Below are 9,667 nucleotides of genomic sequence, written 5' to 3' on the forward strand. Positions count from 1 at the left end.
TCATTCAGCAAGGTTTGGAGTTCAGCTGCAGTCATGCTGATGTTACCTCGTCCTCGTCCAGCGTTTCTTCCGGCCATTTCCTAGAATCACAGTATAAAATGTTAAACATGAATTTTTCTTTCATATACAACACACCATACATGTAATAAAAGGTAGGTAAGAAAAAAAAAAAAATCACATCACAACCACATATTAGTCTAAATAAAAATTTTTGATTAAAACCATTGTATTCGCTACAAAGTATTTCCAATCAATCCTTAAAATCGTAGAAAAATAATAGTTTGGATGGAGACAACCCCTCCATCTAAGTGTCATCATCACTAGATGTCGTCATCTGAGGACACCTCTGAATGTGCCTCCTCCTCAGCCGGTTCCTCCTCCGGTTCTTCTTCGGGTTCCTCCTCGGGATCTTCCTCGGGATCTTCCTCAGGCTCCTCTTCGGGATCTTCTTCAGGTTCTACTTCGGGTTCTACTTCAGGTTCTACTTCAGGCTCTGCCTCGGGCTCGGCCTCAGGTTCTGCTGCGTTCTGATCGAGTTGCGTTTGTAGGATATCGCAACGTTCTAACGCTATTTCCGTTCGGGTCCTTGCTTCTTGGAGTTGTTCTTGCAAGTCTATCATCTCGGCTTGCATCTTCATCATAACCTTGGTTCGTTGTTCACTAGTCTCTTGCATTTCTTTCATTGCCGTTGTCATGCGGGCAATCTCCTCTTGAGTCTCGGTTCCATCTTTAAACAGTCTAGCAACATTTTCTCTAGTGTAGCGCATGTAACCCACATCACGCTCCAAACAAGAAACGACAGCTGCGAGGACTCGTTCCACAGGTTCGGTTATGGGTGGTAAAGTGTTAGGGTAACCAGGGTGGTTCGGGTGAGGCAATGGGGGAACTTGTTCACGGTAGACCATACGTCTGATCATGTTGGGATACCATTCCCAGCTAACGTCGTTATCATACAGGCCTCCGGATGGGCGGTACCTCTTTGGTGCGGGAGCTTCGAGTTCCGGGACTACACGGGGTGGCGAGGCAGTAGGTAACTGCGGTTCCTTCCCGTGAGCATGCGTCATCGAATCGGATGATGATGAGGGTGGCGTCGACATTCCTACAGGTAAGCCGTGTATGCGCGCGCGTATGAGCGAAAGAGGTAAAGAGATAAGATTTCAAGACTACACAAACCTATGCAGTGCGTATTATTATAACTAATGGGTCGTCGCGGTTATAGTCTTGTATGCATGCGGCTTCTAGTTCGCTATAACCAATGGCTCTGATACCAATCTGTCACACCCTCAAAATCCACTAACGGAGTTTTACCGTCAGAGGGTGTGAACTGGCAGGATCGGAATCATTAGTTATAACCAAACCAGAGAAAAACGTTTAAATGAAAGTAAATGCGGAAGCGTAAAACCTTAATTCAAAAGTTGCGTCACGCAGGACGACTTAAAAACCAAAAGTAACTGTTTAAGTTTAAATTTGCAGAATAAAAGTGTTTTCAATAATGCATGCTCCTAAACCGCGCGCCCGCCTCGGCTACCTGAGAATAACATACTAAAAGTGTCAACACAAGGTTGGTGAGTTCACAAGTAAGATAAGATAAATTGTTTAGCGTTTTGCGTAACCTCGTTACGACGTTTAAATGTTGCGTAACCTCGTTACGGCGTTTGAGTGTGTAACCACGTTACAACGTTTAAGTATTGCGTAACCTCGTTACGACGTTTGAGCGTGTAACCATGTTACAACGTTTAAGTATTGCGTAACCTCGTTACGACGTTTGAGCGTGTAACCATGTTACAACGTTTAAGTGTTGCATTACCAGATAGTGTTATGTTAAATTATATATCGATAGGTAGCTAATCTATACAACAAGTATTGCTAAGTGGTTCGCGACCGAAGCTGACTGTTTATCAAGTGCCCGTCACCAGGTCATCCAGACCATGGTATGTGTTAGCTCAAATTTACACCCACTCAACCTCCAGTTGAGCTATAACGTCGGGTGGGGTTTGTCAAACCCAGTAGTACTACCCAAAAGTGACTCGCTATTCCAAATATTAACCGGTCCGATGTGTGGGACTTCAAGTTGTTACAAATGCCGCTTAGCCTTTACAAGTGATATATAATTTATAACAAAATCTTTCATATGCGTTTATCTCAGAAAATATGTTTATCGGAGTATGTTATCTCCCCCAAGTGGAAAAACATTTGAAAGCAGTTTAAGAGTGGGGTAAGTGAACTCACTGTTTGCGAAGAATATCCGATCTAGATCACCGAGTGATGCGCGTCGTAGAAAACTCTCTAGCGTTCTAAAACAACAAGGAGATTTTCTAAGTATCGGAACGTTTAACGAGTCTCTAGACTCGGCACATAATACCTATGCACGTAACATGTTTCGTGTTTCGTTTGTGTATTGTGTATGACTCTACAAGTACAATCGTGATACGACATATGAGTGAGCAATTACTTCCGTGTCATGTGTTAATAACCTACTTACTAGCAATAATTCCCGTAAGGGCAATTTGGTCAACAAACAAAGACTAACTAACCAATATTTCCCGCAAGGGTAATTTGGTCAATTCATGGCAATCAACTAGCAACTATTTCCCCGCAAGGGTATTTTGGTCAAAATTACAACAATTATATAGAAACTATCATATTTCATGCATTCCTATACAACTCAGCAGCTAGTTTCGTTATGACAGAATTTCTACTCGAAAGATTGTACTAGTTCACCGATTATAACGTCCCAATTAATTCACCAAAAATTACCACAGAAACATACATGTCTTAGGTTTCCAGAACATATTTTATCTTATTTTTATTCCATATAGATTGTTCACAATGATCAAAACATTACAGCTAACTTTTATCAGCCAGATTCATGCACATCAGAATGTTATTTGCAATTCCCGTTAAACGAAAAATCCAATAAATGCAAGACCACTTGGGTTTGGTTCCTAACTCAGTGAGTCAACTTCCAGAAGTGGAACCAACCCAATTGGTCTCGTGGTTCATGAGATATAACATTTACAACATAACCTAACAGCAGGTCTAACAGCTCAGCTTTGCATCACGTTTTTGTAAAATCATAAAAGTATACTTCCACTTATCCAAAAATTACGAATTTATACTTCATAGAAACTAGACTCAACCTAGTTTACTGCAGTACCCACAATCTCAATCAATTTCCACGTTTACACTTCGTTACAGTCAGTTAAACATCGTATATACATTCTGTCCAGAATCTGTTCACATCAAAACTCAACATAATCACAACCTATGAACTATCATGCATCCATATAACCCCCTAGACCCTATAACTACTATCCATGCATATCAATCCCACATACATGCAAGCTTAGGGTTTTATTTACACTCTCAATCAAGGACACAACAATTAACATGCAATACTATCAAACTAGTTATCAATCTATCATCCAATTAACAAGAATCATCACAATCATATACATGCAAGAATCGGCTGACTTAGGGTTTTCACATAACCCATTAAACATAAAAATTACACAACAAGGAGGTAAGAGGTGATCAAGTATACCTTCCTAGCACCTAGTTCTTGGATCAAGGACTTGAATTGATGTGTGTGTGTGTGATCTATGTGGACGGCAGCCGTGGATAGGGGAGCAAGGGGAGAGCCGATCGTAGGGTTAATAATAATAATAATAGTTAGGGTTTAGAGTTTAAGTTATATTTATAAGCAAACAAGTTACATTCTAGTCCCTAAACTTCCAATTGTTGTTTTTCTCTAGAATATTCCATCATACTTGAACAATAAGATAACATGACCATACCATTATCACATAGCACATAATCCTAACACATATTAATCATATAATTAGTGTCTTGACGTTTGTCGTTTATTTGTCAATCGTTTGCGTTAACTCGTTTGCGTTTCGGTGCAAATCCCGAAAGACTACACATGTAGTAAGTGTTAAGCGTCATTTAAACCCTAGTTTAAATGTAATGAAGTGTGCGTTAAAGATTCAACGATCTTAAAGTTTGAATTGACGGAGTTGAGTTAACGAGGTTAACCTGAAATTGACGATTGTCACACCCCAATTCTTTGGTATGTTTTCGGGGCTGTGTGCATACTCAATGTGATTAGTTAATACACTTACCTTAAGTGGTAAGTGTATGCCTTATATGATTTATGTGATAGTGATTGAGAATGTGAATGAATGCTTGTCGGTACGTGAACAATCTTCAGATATTGCACGTATCGCCAGGAAAAGTGAGTTTATATATATAATTCACGAAGGATATATGAATGATTAAGAGTATGTACAAAAGTACATAATAAAATGTATGTGTAAAGAAGTGAATGTATGGTTGTATGGAAAGAAGGGACCAGACCCTACCAATATCTAAGACAGAAGGGACCAGACCCTAATAATATCTGAGACAGAAGGGACCAGACCTACAAATATCTAAGATAGAAAGGACTAGACCCTAAAAATATCTGAGATGGTAAAGTTAGTTATGTATGTAGTATGAAAATATGAAAGAATGCACGTATGGATAAATGTATGTACGAAAGGAAGGTAAACAGGTAAAGTTTATAATATGCATCTTCGGATGCGTATATGAAAGTAAGTATATGTATTGTATGTAACCTTATTAATTAGAACTCACTCAGCGTAGCTGACTTTTAGTATGCACGTAGGTAAATAGAATGAGGCAGCTGGTCTGAGGAGGACACATGGCAAGATCTGAAGAGGCTGGTATCTGATGATTTGTCATGATGATTTGTTATTATATTTTATGTTAATTAAGTTTTAAAAGACAAGTTATGAATGTATGTAATCAATGGTTGACCTTTATTATTATTCTGCGAAAGTTTTAATTAACTCTGATATTTAGAAATGTGCTTATGAGTAAATCCAACGCCAATGTAGGCACCGGGAACGGGGCCTTATAGAGGCGCGGGTTCAAATCCCTCCCAGTCCGTTTTACCTATTTGATTTTTGGAAAATTCAATTTAGTATATTATTAATTCTTTTAATCATATAAATTACATAATAAATATGATAAAAATCATAAATAATCAGTATTTTTACAAAAAAAAAAAACGAGATATTATTAGTTTTTCTGAACCTTGGTTAAAATCACATATATGTGTTTATATATATATATATACATATGTGTATGTGTGTGTGTGTTAGTTATTAAAAATTGATAAAGGGTTTAATATTTAAAAAGGGTTTAATATAAAATATATATTTAAAATTTACACGATAATTAACATATTAAAATGTAGTTGTAAGTATTTTATATAAGATTTTATTTTATATAAGTGTAATTATTTATTATTTACAATATTAATTTAAAAGAAATCTTTCTTATTAATAAATGTTTTATACACACAATACCCGTTCATACCTAAATTCCCTTTTAGTTCATCTATTAACTCATAGTATTTCTCTAACAATCAATCTTGCTTCGGATTGTTTTTGCCGATATTCGACGAGCGTGACTCATAGTATTTCTTTTCTTATCATATTCCAATCCCCGCTTATCGATAAGGTGAGTATTCACTCCCCTTTTTACTTATTTTCAATATAGTTGGGGACATATGTGTATCGTATTATATTTATAAATTTTTTACTATTCATGTTAGAAATCTCTTAACCTTGTGTGTATATCAATTATTTGCCTCTTATGTTTACTTGCTTAATTGTCCGCATTCGTAGAGGTCCATCATAATCAAAATAATAGTATGATCATACGACCGTCGTAGTAGCCAATGCCCACTTCGCAAGGAAACTGTTTTACCGACACTCATTGATGTGTTGTAAAACACACTTAATTTCCATATCGTTTTATCATGTTTTAATTGCTTAATTGTTTAATTAATAATAGTTATGGGTGGTTTTTGCTTAATTTTACAAAGACTGAATGTTACTTGTAGGTTATGAAAGTTGATGGAAAAAAGAGTTAAGTTTGAAGACTTTAGGGGCTTATTTGATCAACTTTGAATACTAAAAGTCAAGGCCTGACCCAAGCCCACAAGTTAGAACCTATCTTGGATATTATATCAAGCAAAATAAAAAAAAAACAAAAACCCTAAGCCTTCCCTATGTTCCGATCGGATTTCAGCAGCCAAGGGGAGAAAGAAAAAAACTTTGGTGGCGGCTGGATTGTGGCTATAGGACGGCTGGAAGAGGAAGAATAACACCAAGGAAAGTTATCTACAGCAGCTAGGGACGTTAAGCACTCATAATCTCAGCCATAATATTGAGTAATACGTCCATAAACTTTGTGTTTTTGTTCAAGAACCCTAACTAGTTGGTTTGATCTTTTATGTTGGATTGTTTTGCAAGTAACTTAAAGATTGACTTGTTCTTGATTGTTCTTGAATCTTGAATGAGTTTACTTATGTTTATGTTGATGTTTATGATGTTTAACTTAAGTATTAGCTGCTGTCCAAAACCAATGTTAGGCTAAAGTAGTTAGTTCTACCTAGGTTAGATGAATATTGTTAGGTTTTAGTAAGTAGATTGGATTGTTGATGATCATGACTTGAATTGTTAATGTAAAGTTTTCTTTAACATTGAATTAGGTTGTGTTTAGTGGCTGAATACTCGGTTACCTCTTGCTTTGATTGATTGAATCGGTTTTAGTTGATTTTAGCTTGTTTAAACTCTTTACTTTGTGTTTAGAGATTGTTTGCGGGGTGTACAACCGTAGGGTTAAGTTGGGTATATTAATTAGTTAAAATCAGCGGGTAGACACCTTCTTAGAGACCGAGAGGTGATAGGAAGTAAACTCGTCTCATAGCTTTTACTTGTTAGGATTAGGATAACGCGAGAGCGGGTTCGGTTCTTGTCGGGTTTGGGTTTGTGAGCGATTAGTTGACCTAGTTTAAGTTAAACTAAATTGTTCCTCTATCCTTGGTTGCGTAGTTTTCATCTCCATTAGGGTAGTGTGTCGGTGAGACCGAGAGGAGAGTCGGCATTAGAACACTTTAGCAATTCGTTACCCGGTTAGTTCTTAAAATCAACTAACTGTAGGCTAGGGTTTGTTAGTGAGACCGAGAGGTGATCTAGCTTTTTTGAGTGAACCTTAGTTGTTTCATCCTTAGGAACCGGTGTCGTGAGATTCTACAATCCATTAGCTTATTATACCTTCAATAGGATTCTTACCTAGGTAGACGTTTTCTCCATCAATAAATCTTTTTCTCAAAGTTTCGTCTAGTTTTCTTAATTTAAGTCTTTTAAGTTAATTAAAGTAATTTAGTTAAGTAGTCAATAATTAAAAATCATTTAGAATATATTATTCTTAGGTGAGTCATATTTAGGGTTAAGTATTAAGTATGTTTTCAGGTGTCATTGTGTTCGACACTCGGACTTCCTTAGGTCTATACTATTAGTGATCGGTACACTTGCCGGTTGTGTGTGGATTCGTTAGGATTTTCGTTTAATAAATTTAAAGCTTAGTTGTGGGTCATTTAGAAAGAGCAGCATTATACCCACATCAAGTTTCTGGCGTCGTTGCCGGGGACACTGTTAGAGGCGTATTGAGAACGAATCGAGTTAGAACTTACCTTGTTTACTACTTGTTTTTCTTATTTATTTAGGTTGTTAGTTTAAAATAGTTTTGCTAATTTTAGTTTATTTTGTTTATTTTAATAGTTGGATGCACGTACTCGATCTCCAAGACCCCCAGAAACCGAAGGATTTTCCGAACTAGAGAAAGATCTTCTTAAGAGACGTCGTACAAAACCGTCTTCCAGTTCATCTACGTTCGTCGGTAATACATCTTCTTCTCCTATTTTTTCTGAACCTGTCATTAGGTATATGATTATGGGCGACGCAAATCCACCACCAAGGAGGACAGTTGCAGACCGGGCCCGTCCGGTCGATGCTGGCGCGAGATCCAGCATTGCTCCACCAGCCATCGGAGTTCTCACGAATTGGCAGATTCCATCTAATATTCTGAACACGATTGCTCATTCTGCTCAATTTCACGGGTTACTCCATGAGAACCCACATGCTCATCTCACTCGCATTACACGAATTTGCGACACGTTTCATCTTGCCGGCGTATCCGAAGACGCCATCAAACTCTGCATCTATTCGTTCTCACTCGTTGATCATGGAAATACGATCCTCTGGCTAAGGCCGTCGTTTGCGCAACTAAATTCATTCTTTACAGATAGAGGACACCGAGAGCTTCTATGAGGCGTGGGACAGATTTAAAAATCTACTTGTTTTATGTCCGAACCACGGCCTACAAGACTGGGCAATTATTGAGAAGTTCTATAACGGGGTGACGTACGCGACTCAGAGTATGCTCAACACTGCTGCGGGAGGTAACCTATTGACAACAAAGGATACGGATGAGTGCATTGATTTGTTTAACGGGTTAGCCATGAGTGGATACCGCGACCACCAGCTAAGAGTACCAAGACCGTCTACTCCTTATCACACGGTATGCATTCGGTCGACACGAGCACCACACTTGCAGCACAGGTTGAGGCTGGCAAAGATCGTGAAGGACCTGCAGGTGAAAAGTAAGTTATATGAGATCTGTAGAGGGGGACATGATACCGTTCAGTGTCCCATAGGTTTCCAGGAGGTGGCAGTCGACTTTGTTAATAATCCAAACCGAAATCAAAACTCTTTCAATTCTTATAATTCGGGGTGTAGAGGTAACCAAAATTCCAACTGGAGGAACGGAAATCAGTCCGGATTCCAGCAGCGTCAGAGCTTATTCCAGGATTCCGGTGAGGTAAAGAGTAGTGGTGAGAAGAAGCCCACGTTAGAGGAGATGGTGGCACAGCAGACAAAGATGCTGTCGCAGCTTATGACTCGAGAGGACTCCCGTCACAAAGAGACTCAAGAGAAATTTCGGGAGCACGAGTCATTCATGAGAAATCAAGGAGCGTCAATTCAAAGTCATAAGCGTTTGATGGGAGAGATAGCAATTCGTCTAAATGAAAGGTCGCCAGGAACACTTCCAAGTAATACCAAACAAAATCCGAAGGCGTTCGCGAAGGCTATGACGACGAGGAGAGGTGCAGGGGCACGTAGCAAGCCCATGATCCAGAAGGAGACGGGAGGAGTCGTTGAAGAGCCTGCGGTAGATGTAGAGGAGAAGGCAAACAAGGAGATTCAGTTGGAGTCTCCACCAGCCAAGGTGCATCAGAGGCGCAGCCCAGGAAGTACAGTACAGGCCGAGAACCAGCCATTACCCAGCACACCACCGAGAGTCTACAAACCTAGACTTCCATACCCGGGAGAGTCCGTAGGGATAGAGACGAGGAGCAGAACTCCAAATTTCTTGATCTTCTGAAGCAGCTTCATCTTAACATTCCATTCCTTGAGGAACTCACGCAAATGCCCAAATATGAAAAGTTCCTGAAGAATATTCTTTCGAATAAATAGAAGTCAGCCGAAGTCTCTTCCATTCCACTGAGTGTTGGTTGCTCTGCAGTCTTGCAGAGAAAGTTACCAGAGATGTCTGATCCTAGGAGTTTCATGATTCCCTGCATCTTAAGTGATAATACGGCTGTTCATGCGCTGGCGGATCTTGGTGCCAGTATTAATCTCATGACGTATTCCGTGTATCGCAAGTTAGGTCTAGGCGAGCCGAGGCCTGCCCGTATGAGTATCCAGCTTGCTGATCGTTCTATGAAATATCCCCGAGGGGTGGTCGTGAA

This window comes from Bidens hawaiensis, unplaced genomic scaffold (assembly GCF_021521415.1).
Source record: "Bidens hawaiensis isolate Kalapana, Puna unplaced genomic scaffold, B.hawaiensis_p1.1 tig00062343_1, whole genome shotgun sequence".
Taxonomy (NCBI): domain Eukaryota; kingdom Viridiplantae; phylum Streptophyta; class Magnoliopsida; order Asterales; family Asteraceae; genus Bidens; species Bidens hawaiensis.